The sequence below is a fragment of the Egretta garzetta genome, unplaced genomic scaffold (genome assembly GCF_000687185.1).
Source record: "Egretta garzetta isolate BGI_Z169 unplaced genomic scaffold, ASM68718v1 scaffold397, whole genome shotgun sequence".
Classification (NCBI taxonomy): Eukaryota; Metazoa; Chordata; class Aves; order Pelecaniformes; family Ardeidae; genus Egretta; species Egretta garzetta.
The window spans coordinates 5,569,068-5,583,200 of NW_009260493.1; the positions used below are offsets into that span (position 1 = coordinate 5,569,068).

A 14,133-nucleotide genomic window follows, 5' to 3' on the forward strand; every position below is an offset into this window, starting at 1 on the left:
TAGCAGGCCCCCGCTAATGTACTTGTGGGGCCTCTGACTAGGAGGCTGGGAAGGGGCTGTTGATAATCTCTGCTGGCGGCGTCCAGCAACTGGTAGGAAAGTGTCTTGTTTGCTTCGTGTCGGCAGAGGCCATCCAAAGCGCGAGAACCCCAGAGCATTTTGGGGATTTGAGGGAGATTCGTCCCGCAGTCTGCTGATGAAGAGCAACACAGAAGGAAATCTGGGTTTGTATTGCTGGGTGTTACTGACGCTAATCCACTTCACCTGAGCTGTGTAGTCTTTTTTGGACATCAGTTCCCGGCAGGTATTAACTTACCTGTAGTCGCCAAAACATTTCTAACAAAGAAAAATGCAGTGCTAAGAATGACACTGGCCCACACTTGCAATATGTATGTGTACACTTTTAGCACTTACTTCCTTGGCCAGGTTACGTCTAAAAGGTGTAGCAGTATTACAGGGCTACCAGCATAGAAAAGGGAAAGTCTGCTCTCATGTGCCTTGTGTAATTATGTGAGGAAAGTATTCCCCATGAACCATTCTTATGAACAGCTATTTGTCATGATTTGCTGCTTCTGCAGTTCCCTCTGTCATTGTTCAATGCTTTAAAGTTTATGTAGTCTTTTGAGCTGCTGTGGGTAAAACTCTACCTAAAAAGCCGTGCTGCCTTTTGTGCAGTTTCATCCTCAGCGTGGTGAGATAAGCAGCCTTTTTAACAAAGTGTTAATGTTACTGTAGCCAGAAATACAGTACATAAATTTCAGCATTCTGCAATTTAGTATCAGATTTCAGGAGAATACTCAGGCTTAACTAGGGTTACTGTTGACGTGGTTGGGCAAGAGTGACTTGATTAGTTACAATTAATTTAAGATGCAAAAAAGTGGAAGAGTGCTGAATAAGAAATGCTTTTTACTGGTAAAACTAGTAATCTCTTATTTGATGACTTGCTAGACTGGACTTAATGGTAAGATAGTCTGCATGCTCAGTATTACGAGTGAGGTTTCTCAAGGGCCACCCACTGCTGCTTTTTGTGTGTGGCCAACCAATTTAAGAAGAATCATCCCAGGAAAGTGAATCTTTGTGTTTGTTGTATTTAAAATCTATTTTCCATAAAACTTGTCTGGATTACTCTAAAGAGTAATAGTAGGCTAGTGTTAGAGAATTTGTTTTATTCAGGGATTTAGTGCAAGAACTTGGAAAGACTTGAAACTTTGAATACAAGTGGCCACAGTTTACATCCTTATCTGTTGCAGAGGAGGTCAAATATTTTCTTGCAAAGTAGATCACATCTGAAGAAGAGAAACTACTCAGGCGTCATTCCACGGGCTCTAAATAAATTAACTCAAGAAGCAGACGTGGCTTATCACTGTAGTGATCTCAAGGAAAACCTTGTGGTTAAAACAGCAAACAAGATACTAGATTGCATGAGGAATGAGACTGTAAATAATACAAAGAAAGTCAAAATGCCCTTAGCAGTTTGCCCCATGGCGAATATCTTGTGCAATTGCTGCTGGTTACCTGTAAAGTACCTTGTATTTGTGAGGGAGAAAATCTAGTTGTCTAGTCATTTTTATGTTCTCCTTGAAGTAGGGCTGTACGTCAGGTTAACACAGGTGTGAATACATTGGATGGGAGTTCTTCCAAGGGAAATTGCATTTCATGCTTCAGAAGCTGTGACTATGTAACTAAAACCCCAACCAAGATGATATAGCTTAAGAAATAAGGAAACCCTGTGAAGGAGATGGAGTCCTCTTTTGACCACATGGTGCTGTGCTCTTACCTGTTTGAAGCACCTGATGCTTGTGGGGAAAGGAACTTGATTCAGGTAATTCTTATATAATCCTGGAATGTAAGTGTAGTACTTGTCACGTGAATGTCGAGTACCTTCGTAGGTGTGCAAAATTACTGCTCTTCAACCTCACAGGGACCAAGCAAGTCCTGAGGAAGTATCTCTGAGTTTTTCCTCTTCAGTAATACAGGTCGGTAGATACCTTTGACTAATTTAGAGTTGATTCTGTTGGAAATTAAAATGTGACAGTTGCATTTTTAGACCCATAAACTGTTTTGCTTGCAAATCTGTTGTTTAAAGGCTGGATACACATGCAACCTTTCCTGCAAAGAGTTATGTTTATGTGAGATTTCTGTCTTGCAACAGGAAAAGGTAATACCTGTGTCTAATTGTTCCTAATCATTCTCATTTCTGCCTCTAACGGACACTTGTCAGCTGCCTATTAAATGGGAATAAATGAACATACAGAAGACTGACACAGTTGCTGTATACAAATCATATGCTCACAGAGCAACAAAACAAAAAAACCAAAAAAGCCGTATGTCCACTTAATACACATCCACAAAAGGACAGCCATATTACCAGAACAAAAATACCACAGACTGTGTTACAACCTTAACTGCACATGTGAGAACACCAGCCTTTATTAACCCATATTTCTGCGGTTTTGTGCACTTCCTTGAAATTAGCATTAAGGTAGAAGGTTTGCATAAAACAGTGAATAAAAGTGCATGGGTTGGGATAACAAGCCCAACTACTTCGCAGCAATGACATGAGTCTTTAAATTGGTTGCAGGGTGTGGTTTCACACTGTAGCTAAACCACTCTAATTGTGAGTTGCCACTGAAGGAGGTGCTTCAGTCTTCCCCCAGCCACCTGCTGCTGCTTCTCCTTGCAGAGCTGCTAGTGTCTGCTTGATGCTGTTGTACGCTGGCATCGGGGGCTATGCAGGCAGAAAATTAATCACATTTATTTTGTTGATTTTGTCTCCCTAACAGCGGGGTTGAATGAGTGTCAGTGCTGGCACAAGGGAAGAGGCAGGGAAACCATTTGCTGATGGAGGGGAAGTGCAGAGCTTTCCTCCTTCTAGAGCAATTGGGTATTTCAGTTGTGACCTAACATGGGCTTCGTGGTAGCTTAAACCACTAGAAGCTGGAGCTGCCTTATGCTGGCACTGACATTCGTTTGAACAGAGAGTGAGCTGGCTCAGGGAGCTTGTTCAGCCAAAAGTTAGGGGGTTTTGTTAAGTTACTTTTCACTTGGCTCAGATGCCTGAACTCATGGCTCAGTTGCATGTGCCATCAGTGTTTGTATTAGCAAGTAGTGTGACACAACACAAGTGGTGCTGAGTAGCTGCCCTCCACCCTGCGTGTGTATTTCAGAAGTGTTCCTTTGATCAAGTTCTGACCTGGTCCGGGTTGTGACTGAGTGTTAGCTGGGGTTCATTAGGTGCACTCCTAGAGTGTGTTTTCTAGGTTAGCTTCATACAAAAGAAATCTGGTTGCCTGTTCTGGAGTGACTGCCCAGTATGAACCAGAGCAGTGAGGGTGATCAGGAAGTTGGTTTCAAAAGGACGTTTTACATCTGACCTAAAATGCTAATGTAGGCATGCTATTAAAGTCAGTTCTTCATGCCTCTGTACTGGTGGTGAAGTTGCTTGTAAAAGCTACAGTCAGCCAAAAAATGTATTGTGAAGTTCATTACTTGTGCATGGGATTAATATAATAGCCAGCCCGTTGTAAAGTCCAGACTCTTAGTGTAAAGCCTCATTCCTCAGCTATGATTTCTGCACTCTGCTGAGAAACAGCTAAGGTACAGGCGTATGCAGCCTTCTGTTCTTGGGGTGATAGCTTTTGGTAAACATGGGGAAAAGAGCATGGAATGGTAGTTTCCTCAGATCCTAGAGCTCATCTGTGGCATATAGTATGATTATATTGGTATTATAACTCATATGCAGAACATGACAAAATGAAATGGCAGTTCTTCATTTGAAATGTTGGTGCCTCTGTTGGAGAATGGATGTAGGAGAGAAAGGGGTCTAAGAAAATAAAAACTTATTCACACTGATTTTATTGTTGCAGTTAGTGTTTCAGTGAATTTTCCTACACAAAGTCTGCCTGTTTATCAAATCAGTAGAATTTACTAAATGCTTGCTGCAAATGAAAGCTGAGCTGGGGCATGCTTAGGATTACCTGTGTAGTGGAGACATGCGGAAGACTCAGCCTTGTTCTGGTTAATTTGCTGAATTTATTATCTTTTCAGAACTGGTGGGGGTAAGAAGTTAGAATGCCTTATACACTGCAAATCCCATGCCTTCCTTTCAGTGATTTACAGTATATCTAAAAATACATAGCACTTTCAGATCTTTTAAAAAAAAAATAAATATATATATGCCATACAAAAAGCCTTCCTCCCCTAATACTGACCTTTACCTAAATTTGCAAACAAGCCCAAATTTTAAAAATAAATCAGTTAATTGAATCCAACCAATACATTTTGGGTTTCTATTTTTTATTTTAAAGCTTACAGCTTTTCTACATGACACTTTAAAATAAAATTAATGTAGATTTCTTCTGAGGCAATATTCACAACAGGTCACTATTAGGGCATTCTTCCGCTGTAGAAATGTATAGCTATAGCATTTTTCTTACTCATTCTTAATATTTTGTTAGCCTGAGCACCATAAAGTTGATGAGTCTGTAGCTGTTTAGGATTATAATCATACATAATTTATATACAATGTTTAAATATTTATATATTTAAAGGATGTTTGTACATGCTGTATCTTGGTTCTCATTTAGGAAATCAGAACTGTTAGAAGTCTGTTGTAAATACAAACAGTGCTTGGATCCACAGTTAAGAGTATCTGATTTGTGACTTACATATTTTTTTTCCCCCTCAAATATTATTGTAATAGAGTATTTTTCTTTCTTCTCAGCTGAGCAGTAGGTTAGTTTTGTTTCTCTGTAATGATGAGATACAAGCAGTCTACTTTCTGTTAGTGCCAGAAATTACTCTTAGTCTGCTTTGTATCCTGTGAACTGTGCTTTGAGTTTTGTTCGGAATTCTGGTAGAAATGTTTACTTTAATGATGTTACCTTCACAGAGACTATAGTGGGCTCCAGATTGTTTTCTCTTTACAGTTAATTAGTTTGAGTAGTCTCATATCTCAGCAGCATTTAGTCAGAGAATAATCACTGGTTTTGAAACAAAAGGCAGGAAGTTAATGCCAAAACTTTAGGGGTGTAAGATTAGGTCTGTTAGACTTATCTTTGTTTTCAGCTGGTTTCTGAGTGTAATTGACTGGCATTCACACTGTATAGTCACTTACATAGTAAATAATTCCTTCATAATTCCCTATGCCAGCACAGCACTCAGCTAATTTCAAGTATTGCTGCTCAGCTTTGTTTGAAAACAGTTTATTTTTTTCTTTTTAAATGTGCCATCAGATGACAGCAGGGATGATTAATATTCATTCTGACATGACTGGATAGAATTCTAAAATTATTCAGAAATATCAGGGCCTTCAGTACATGCAGCTGTCTTAGAATCAAGTTAGCTGTACAACATTATGCATTGTAAACTTGATCTTTTACCTGTAAAGATGATTCTTTTGTGTTAGAAGTTGTGAGCACTTCACCCACTATCTGCGAAAAATTGCAAACATACCTTCATCTTAGTCTAATCTTCAGTAAATATTACTGCAGATGCTGTGGAATTATAGTTTGTTGGCAGTCTCTATGACTTTTCAATTATACTTCCTAGCTTTCAAAATATTGTTCTTTATAGATGAGTTTCACACCTATTAGATCATAAATATTTGCTGTTTAGATTAGTCCTTCTTGTGGAATTCCTAGACTTCAAGTTGGAGTTCTGCTCTTTGTTTAAATGATTTTGAAGTCAGAAGTGAGTGTGGGAGCAATATGTTGTCTGTCAGATTTTTCTCGCTGGAGTTCAGGTAATGATTAGTGTAGGAATGTACTTCCCACTTGTTCTTTTTCCTTTACCATTTCTTTAGACCATAGGGATATTATTAAGCCAGCAGTGTCATTCTTTCTAAACTAACTACTGAGTTGGTGACCATCTTTGTGACTTGCTTGTTTTTCCAACAGGGGTTGGTGTCTAAAGAGTTAAATTATCCCCTGCACTTGTTATACAAAAATACATTATAATTTAGGCATGCCTGCCTGTGTATAGGGACTGTGTTTTGATAGGTTAAAGGACTTGGAAAAGATGACAGTCTGACCTGAATTTCTGGAATGATTGACTTCTGACATCTAAAATGTTCCTGCTCCAGTAACAGAGCAATTAGTAGACTCAGTTTCAAACGTATCTTTCAGCTTCAGTAATCCCAGAGAAGGGGGACCAGGACCAAGATGTGTAAAATTTGCTAACTTCTGCTTCAGACTGTTAGTTGTGAATTTTGTAGAAGTCTGTTCTTAGTGCAATAAGTGTGTACAGCGTGTTTTTTTTCTGAATTAAAACATCTTAAATAATTTAAGACCTCATGTTAGCAGCTCTATTTTGAGTCTCAAATGTAGCTTTGTAAAAACGCAGGGTTTAGAATTTTAACTGAGGTTTGTTTAAACTTTGATAGATGTATTAAGACTAGTAAAGGCCTTAGTGGGAGGAGAGCAGTGTAAAGCTATGTAACTAAGGCTTGTGAGATTGATGCTCAGAGGAAAACAGATTGAGATGGGAAAGCAGTGTAAAGTAATGGGTACAGTAGCTTCAGGTAGACTTGTATCGAAGTGCTCAGGAATAACAAGACCAGATCTGAACAATCCTATTTGGCCCAGCCACAGCATGACCACTAATTCTGGCTTCAGAGAATGCCTTAACCTTCATGTTACACTAGCAAAAAGCCAGAAGTCTTGTGTTCATTCTTTGAGGCTTTTCTGTCTTATGTTTGATCACCTGATAAAAGGTGATCTGTGGAGAAAATACTAAAATCAAAACAGAAAGAAAATAATTATTTAGTAAGGAATATCAATCACTGGAATGCTTCAGTTATAAAGGAGGTCTGAAAGGTATCAGAAGGTCTATATAAATGCAGATCTCTTCAGCATTTAGCACGTAAGTAGAAATTTTGCAGGAAAAATATTCAACAATATCCACAATTAGAACATCCATGTGACCTCCCTTGCACCATTTGTTATTGGACTAATACTTTGAAATACTAAATACATTATTGCTGAAAAATATCTTTGCCTGGTGCTTATATGGATACTTTGGCGGCGATAGTTTGTTACAGAAAATACAATCACTTGAGTGTTATAGAATCATCCTGGAGTCTCAAATGGTCACAGACCGGCTCAGGCCTCGAGAGTTCTTGCTGAAGTATGTTTCTTTATCTCCTATTGCTTGAACTCCTCACGGCACCACCATGAGAAATGAATATACCCTTGTTTTGAGGGCAGTTCTTAGCAGCCTGATACGTAAATATATCATCCCCTTCTAAGGAGTTTTTTTGGGGGCAAGGCAAAGAAGTTAGAGTTGCAAGTGTTCTTGATGTGACATTCCGTTCAGTTGCCTCACTTCAACTTTTTCTGCTTCTCTTAAATGCAAAGCACACAACTTCTTGAGGGTGCAGCCTTACAAAAAGTTTAAAGTCAAATGAACAAAGTATTGCTACCAGCCACGTGTTCACATGTATCTTGTAGCTGCTGAGGTGTTGTACAGTATACAGATTGAGTTTAATAAAAGAGCAGATAACCAACACAGCAACATTTTGCTGGCTTACTGAGTGGAGTAATCATACTGTGCGATCAGATAGATGAGCAACAGTTAGTGCTCAGGAATGGGGAACTGTGCAGCTGAGAGCAGAGGAGGGAGGAGCTATTTAGGTTAAGCTGTAATGCAGAGTTACATAGGAAGAGGAGATGGGTATGTGGAATATCTCCATTTAAAAGAACCTCTCTTTATGCATCAAGAATTAAAAATGGTTCTTGTAGGTCCCCAGGCTGTCTTTTGCTGCTTAAAATTTTTTTTTATTTCCAGTTCTTCTTGCTGCTTGATTACCATTGCTGCTTGTAAGATATTTTTCTCATGAGCACCTACTCTGCCAGAAGAACAGCAGTAGAGAGAATCTTAATTCAAGCAAAGAACAACTCTGCCTTGAAGTCTTCTAGATATGACTTTTTACTTGGGAGGGTAGTAGTTGCTTTCTAAGTGAGTGTTCATCTGGCTGTCTGGATTTTCCTTCGTTGGTGCTATTGAACATGTCAGAAATTAATATGCTTATTTATTCTGTCCTCTTTTGGGGATGTTTGGCAATAATTTGTTTATGAATTCCAGTTGAATAGGACAGTCTATGGCTCTAGATCTTTGGAAAAGTGGCCCCTCTAAATCAGTATCTTGAACTTTTTTTGTAGTTGCATGGAAGGTGCATCTGCCTCATCTTTGTGGATTGATTGATGGTGGTTACTATGTACTGCCAAATCACAAAGGGAACCACTGACCTCTAGAGAGCAGTGGAGCTCTGCATAAGAGGCTCTGCAAGTGAGATCCATGTGTATGGCTTGTAACAGCTTTTGCAGGAGCTGTTAGCAAGACCACAAACTTTGACTGCAAATGGAAAAATGAAAGCATTAGGAAGTCTTTGATAAGTGAGGCTAATCCACCATGAACATACATGCTACCAGGAGCAAAAGGAGATGCTGCAGACTACTTTTGGGATGGGTTGAAGTCAGGAACGACCTAAAATACGACTGGTTCAAAAAGTACTGCAGTAGGTGAAAATTCTGTGGGGTTTTGTGTGTGTGTGGTGTTCAAAATATTCACTTGTTAAAACATGTATTTATTATGTCCATCTGTCATAAATCAGAGTTTTCAATTTTGTTCTTTTTGTCTGCTGCTTTTCTGTTAACAGAACGAAAGCAGGACTCCGAATCTACCAACCCTTAGGGAGTGGGCATCCTTGTAAAACAGATCCTAAAGTACAGGGGCAGAATCAATCCTCTGAGGTTTAAAAGACTAGGTCATTTTTTGACCAACTATTTAATTTCTTTATTTCTGATGTGATTAATTCTGAAATTTCATTTGATTGAAACGTATGACTGCTAAAACACAGTGGATACATGTGGTGTGAAAATCAAGGGTGGAGAAGTATTAGGAGAGGCTCAGACAGTAGGAGACTCAAAATAGTTCATTGCCAGAGACCGTGTTTCATCTTGGAAGTCCTCCAGTGCTATTGGTTTTATTTCTTTAAAGGCCTGTGTTCTGAGGCCTGGTTTGTGGCATTGACTGAGATCCATCTTCATGGAACAGTCAGTAAGACTTAAAAGGAAGACCTTACTGTTCTGTTATGCAGCAAAGCACAACAATGTCCCAAATACACCCTGTGCCTGGCAATTCTTAGTATCAACTAATTGATTGTATTTACTACTACGCTTAAGTACCTAATAAGATAAATGTATCAGAGGTAATATTATACTTGCTATTCAGCACATGAACATTGCCTACTTCACACGGAATTAAATATAGCAGTTCTTGATATCCCTCATAAATGCATTTTGCAGCTGATCTTTGGATAGGTTTAGGACTGTTTAAATGTTTTGTCTTGTACTGCTAACAGTGCTAAAACATGAAATTCAGAGCAATACCTGGACTGTTTCTTTTAGTGGCATTTTTTTGTCCTATCTCCGTGGGGTTTTTTTTTTCTTCTGTGCCACCATGTGCCAAAGTTTGTGGAGCCTTGCAGAGAACTAGGTCAGTCTTGACTTGGTTAAAAATAACTCATCAAAAGAAGGATCTTTGTCAGTTCTCTGTCTTGTTCTTGCTACGTAGTGGTGTGAACAACTGTTGCACCTGAGAAGCTACCTGTTAAGTGAGATTTTTCTGAAGAAAAATTAAAAATTCTTGATGAATAACTAATCGGTATTGCTTTGTCCAGTTGATGATAGGTGAGAGACTGTAGTTAGAAAACTGTGTCAGGCTGTGGTCTGCAATTAGTGAAACAGATTGAGATAAATGCAGTGACAGGAGTTGATCTATTGAACCGTGGTTGCAGAATAACAAGATTAGAAGGTAACAAACTGTGAGGAAAGAAAGGTATTCAATCTAGGAAAAGCACAAAAGAGGTTTTCATGGATCTTTCGTGTGTAGTGATGGTGAGGTTTTCTGCTTCAATAGCACAATGATTAGGAAATTTTTTTCAACTTCCCTTATACGTCCCCAGTTTACATTAAACTGTAGAGATGGTTAATTTTTGTGGTAGCTGAGGTGAGTGGATTATATGACTTCAGTAGAGCACCTTTGTAGGACAGCGTATTCTAGTACCCAATGTGAGGCTGTATTCCAATAAAACTTTAATTTGGAAAACATCCTGTCATATCTGTTTATGTTTGCAAAGAACTTTAGAATTCTCATCAATGAATTGCTGCATATGGGATACAGAAATAACATTGTAGACATTATGTTTTTCATTTTAAACTGTGAATCAGAATCAGTCTGTGATTGTAGTTAATTATTATTAAATCTAAAACTGAAGGCAGGTTATTTTTAAATTTTTAGCTTTTTTTATCTGAAGTAAACCATTAGGGTTTTTTTAAATGTATTGCTTTTCATTACATGGTTATTGTCAATATGCATAGTGAAACTAAAAAATATACTAAATGCTGAAGCACAAGTATATTCATATGGTCTGGTTTAACTCAAGATTCTATCAAACACTGTAAAATGAACATGAAAACTTGTCTTGCACCTCTGGTCCATGATTTATGATATTGTTCCTGGTGGTTGTTTCAATTAAACGTAAGAGAAGACTTTCTTACTGTGAGGGTGGTCAAACACTGGAAGAGGTTGCTCAAGGAGGTTGTAGAGTCTCCCTCCTTGGATATACTCAAAATCCAACTGGGCACAGCCCTAAGCAACCTGCTGTAGTTGAGTCTGCTTTGAGCAGCGGGAGTGGAGTGGATGATTTCCAGAGGACCTCCCCAAGCTCAACGATGCTGTGATTCTACATAGGATTACTCTGAGTGTATTAATTAAAAAAAAAAAGTCTTGCATCAAAAACACAAACATGAAAATTCCTGTGAAGTCACAGTAGGACTACTAAAGTACCTCAAATTAAGAATGTGCTAGTAAAATCAGCACCAAAATGCATATTCTTTCTTGCTTCGTATCAATATGATTTTTTTTAAGTGGATAGGCTTGTGTTAATGTCCTAGTTTGGATGAGGTGATACAAAAGGTCCTCCTTTGAGTTTGCTCACCCCTCTCTCCTGTCAGCATATATGATGTGTATTGTAACTTCCAGCCCTCAAAAGTTTTCTTAAAGTCTTGCCTCTTACCACCCTCTGGTATGGAACAGTAGGTACTTCAGTAACTCTCTCCAAGCAGATGAAATATTTATCTTTACTATGTAGGTGGTATGCATGTTGTTTCATTTATTTTTTTACCATTGAAGCTTTTGTATGAATAATGCCTACAGATAACGGGCTTGATTTGCCTCGTAGAAGAACCTGGGGTTGGGGGGACTGTGATGTGCTGGAAGACTCTCCCAAAGAGGTTTCCGAGTTCTGGAAAATGTGTTTCACCATGTTTGATAAAGATGTGATTGGTTCCACTTCACCTGGAATTTTTAAAAGTTCTCAAGTCTTAAGTTTTTTTGGTTCACAAACCTTTCCAAGTTCAAGGACTTCTTATTTGTTCTGAGTTACTATTTTTAAGAGTTCTAGAATGTATGTGTTTGAAATGGTGCCCATTGTCAACATACTGCTTTCTATGCATGTCTGATCTGTACCAACTCCTGATATTGTTGATGCTGCTGTTACTACTTTGCAGTATGATGATTGAGTGTGCAATTTCATAATTTACAGCTACTGCACTGAGGTGTTCTTTTCTTCTATATCAACAGCTTCCAGCAATTCTGGAGCTTCACAGAGTTGTTGGCCTTAATCCAGTTAATTGCAGTAGTGTGACCTCAGGATCTTCATATCTGAGGAGATTAAAACAGTCATGGAGCATTTTGTCTTGGAGATAGTTCTGCATTCCTCAAAGAGTTTAAGGAAATTCCTTATCCTTTCTCTTCCTACATAGATGAAACCCTAAACATAAATCTCAAAGAACCAGTCACTTGATTATTTTTTCTGTTATCCATCCCACCCTCCCCTCCCCTGTCGGTATAGCTTATTACCTCTTTACTATCCTCCTTCAGTGAGTTTATACGTAGGCTGTTTTGAGTATGTTCAAGCATGCTGTCAGTCAGCAGAGGAGTCTCCACTAAATGTTTGCATTTAACAATTTTACTCAACCTCCAGTAATGTTTCTGATTGGGTTAAATTCTGTGTTTGAAACAGAGGACTCTTTTAGCTAGCTATGGGTGGGAATATGACAGCTACTTGTTCAGCAGCATAAGCGTATGCTTTTTTGTTGGTTTTTTTTGTATCCTTAGCTTTTTCCTTTTCTTGATGCTCACATCTGCTTAATTACTAATTCAGTTTTAACTGAAGGTTTTTTTTCAATCTGGCAGTACCAACTAGCTCCAAACAAGATAATTTGTAGTCCAGCACTGGCCTTGAAATTGCCCAAAGCCATTTCTGCCTAATGATTTCATAGGCTCCAAATGCCTGCATCGTTGCTTCCTTTCATAAGAAGCTTTTCCAGAGTCTGCTCAGTTATTCATCTCTCAATGCTGGGCTCAGGATCCATAAGCTTTTTCTGTGTTAGGTGTAGTCAAGTACATCAGTCTTCCAGGATACAGTGCTTTAAAAAAAAAAGGAATAGTTCTTGCTGTCGCACTGGTTTTGATTGCTAGCTGTCTCTTGAATCTTCACTGCTTTAGTTCTGTCAGTTATTGAAACTTAGTGTAATTATTTTTGGCATTAGGTTGGGTACAGGCAATTTATTTTAGATGTTGATGCCTCAAAGTTTTTGTTTGAATTGTAACCTGTCAATTTAGGTGCTCTTCTTTCCTTGTGGCACTTTTTGCAGTCCAACCAACCTACTGAAACTAATGTACTGTATTCAACTATATGGAATTGTTTTCTTTTAGGTAACAAACTTTAGAAAATACCCTGACTTCTGTCCAGATATCATGCTGCATAAACACTATAATGGGAAAATACAAGTAACAGAGGTGCTGTAGGACAATGTGGGAAGCGTAATGCAGACATAGCCAAGGGATTTAATGCAGCTAGCTTTTGTTCAGCCAGATTTGAGCTGCATGCACAGCCCTAGACCTGCTGATCCTCTTGGCACTTCTTTGGGACTCGTCAACTTCCTGCACCTTCCTGTCACAGGTTTTACAATGGCTTATCTTTATGAGGTCCTAGAATCCTGGTGCCTGGTAAGGAAATACCCAAGCAGCTTTTTGTTGAGCCATATCTAGCTCAGCTGTAGTTAATAAACCCATCCATTTGTCTGATTGTACGGAGTTACCAAAATCTATTTCCTGTTTCAGTTAGTCTGTATGCTTCAGCATACAGACTAACTTGTGGATCATGTGGTTCAGTTGCTGCTATGTGAAAATGTAGCTGACTCTTTCAGTTGGAGCTTGTCTGCAAGCAGGACTCCTCTGGCCTTCTGAACTGTGTCCTCTGAAAGCCAGGAAATCTCTCAGGACAGCTTTCTCTAAGCCCAGTAACAATCCATCCCAGTAGTTATGAAAATGAACAGATGTGTCAAGAGACTGGATTTGCCAAACAGGGAACTTGACTGAGCTCTGGTGGGAAGGGTGAGGAGAGAAATTAGTGCCCATGGATGCAGATGAGGCTGAGATTCTCAGTGCCTTTTCTGCATTGATCTTCACAGTTAAGGTCTCATGGGCCTTTGCCTGGAGATGGGATTGAAGGAGGAGAGAAGCTAGTACAAGAAGATTGATGAATCTGTTGAGAAATATTGAGTTCATGGGATTAGATGGGATGCTTCTGAGGGTGCTGAGAGCACTAACTAATGTCATTGCAAGTCAGCTTTCTCTTTGAACAGTTGTAGAGATTGGGGTGGGCCTTAGTCACTGGAGAAAGATGTTGCAGCCATCTTCAGGAAGGGCAGGAAGGTTGATTTGGGGAACTGCGGGCTGGTCTGCTGCATTTCAGTCCCTGAAAAATTGTGGAGCAAGTCTACTTGGAAGCCATTTCTAGGCATATGAAGGTGAAAACAGTAATTAGGATTAGCAGGCATGGATTTACTAAAGGTAGTTGTCAAACAGACTGTCTGCTGTGATGGAAAGACTTGAACTGTGGTTGAAGAGAGAAAAGCAGTGATGTCATAGAATCATAGAATGTTTTGGGTTGGAAGGGACCTTCAGACGTCATCTAGTCCCAACCCCCCTGCAAGGAGCAGGGACATGTTCAACTAGATCAGGTTGCTCAGAGCCCCGTCCAACCTGGCCTTGAATGTTTCCAGG

The 14,133-nt window shown here is 39.1% G+C and overlaps 1 protein-coding gene across 6 annotated transcripts in view; it reads left to right on the top strand.

Moving 5' to 3' along the window:
* Positions 1-133: 133 nt before the first annotated feature.
* Positions 134-14,133, top strand: part of REPS1 (RALBP1 associated Eps domain containing 1) — a 63,136-nt gene continuing 49,136 nt past the window's right edge. For 4 of the 6 annotated variants that reach the window (XM_035899808.1, XM_035899809.1, XM_009644322.2 and 1 more), the window contains exon 1: positions 135-224. The gene's annotated coding sequence lies outside the window, so the exon portion shown is untranslated. Of the gene's footprint in view, positions 225-14,133 lie in introns of all 6 variants that reach the window. The other 2 variants (XM_035899810.1, XM_009644321.2) reach the window with 2 other exon arrangements.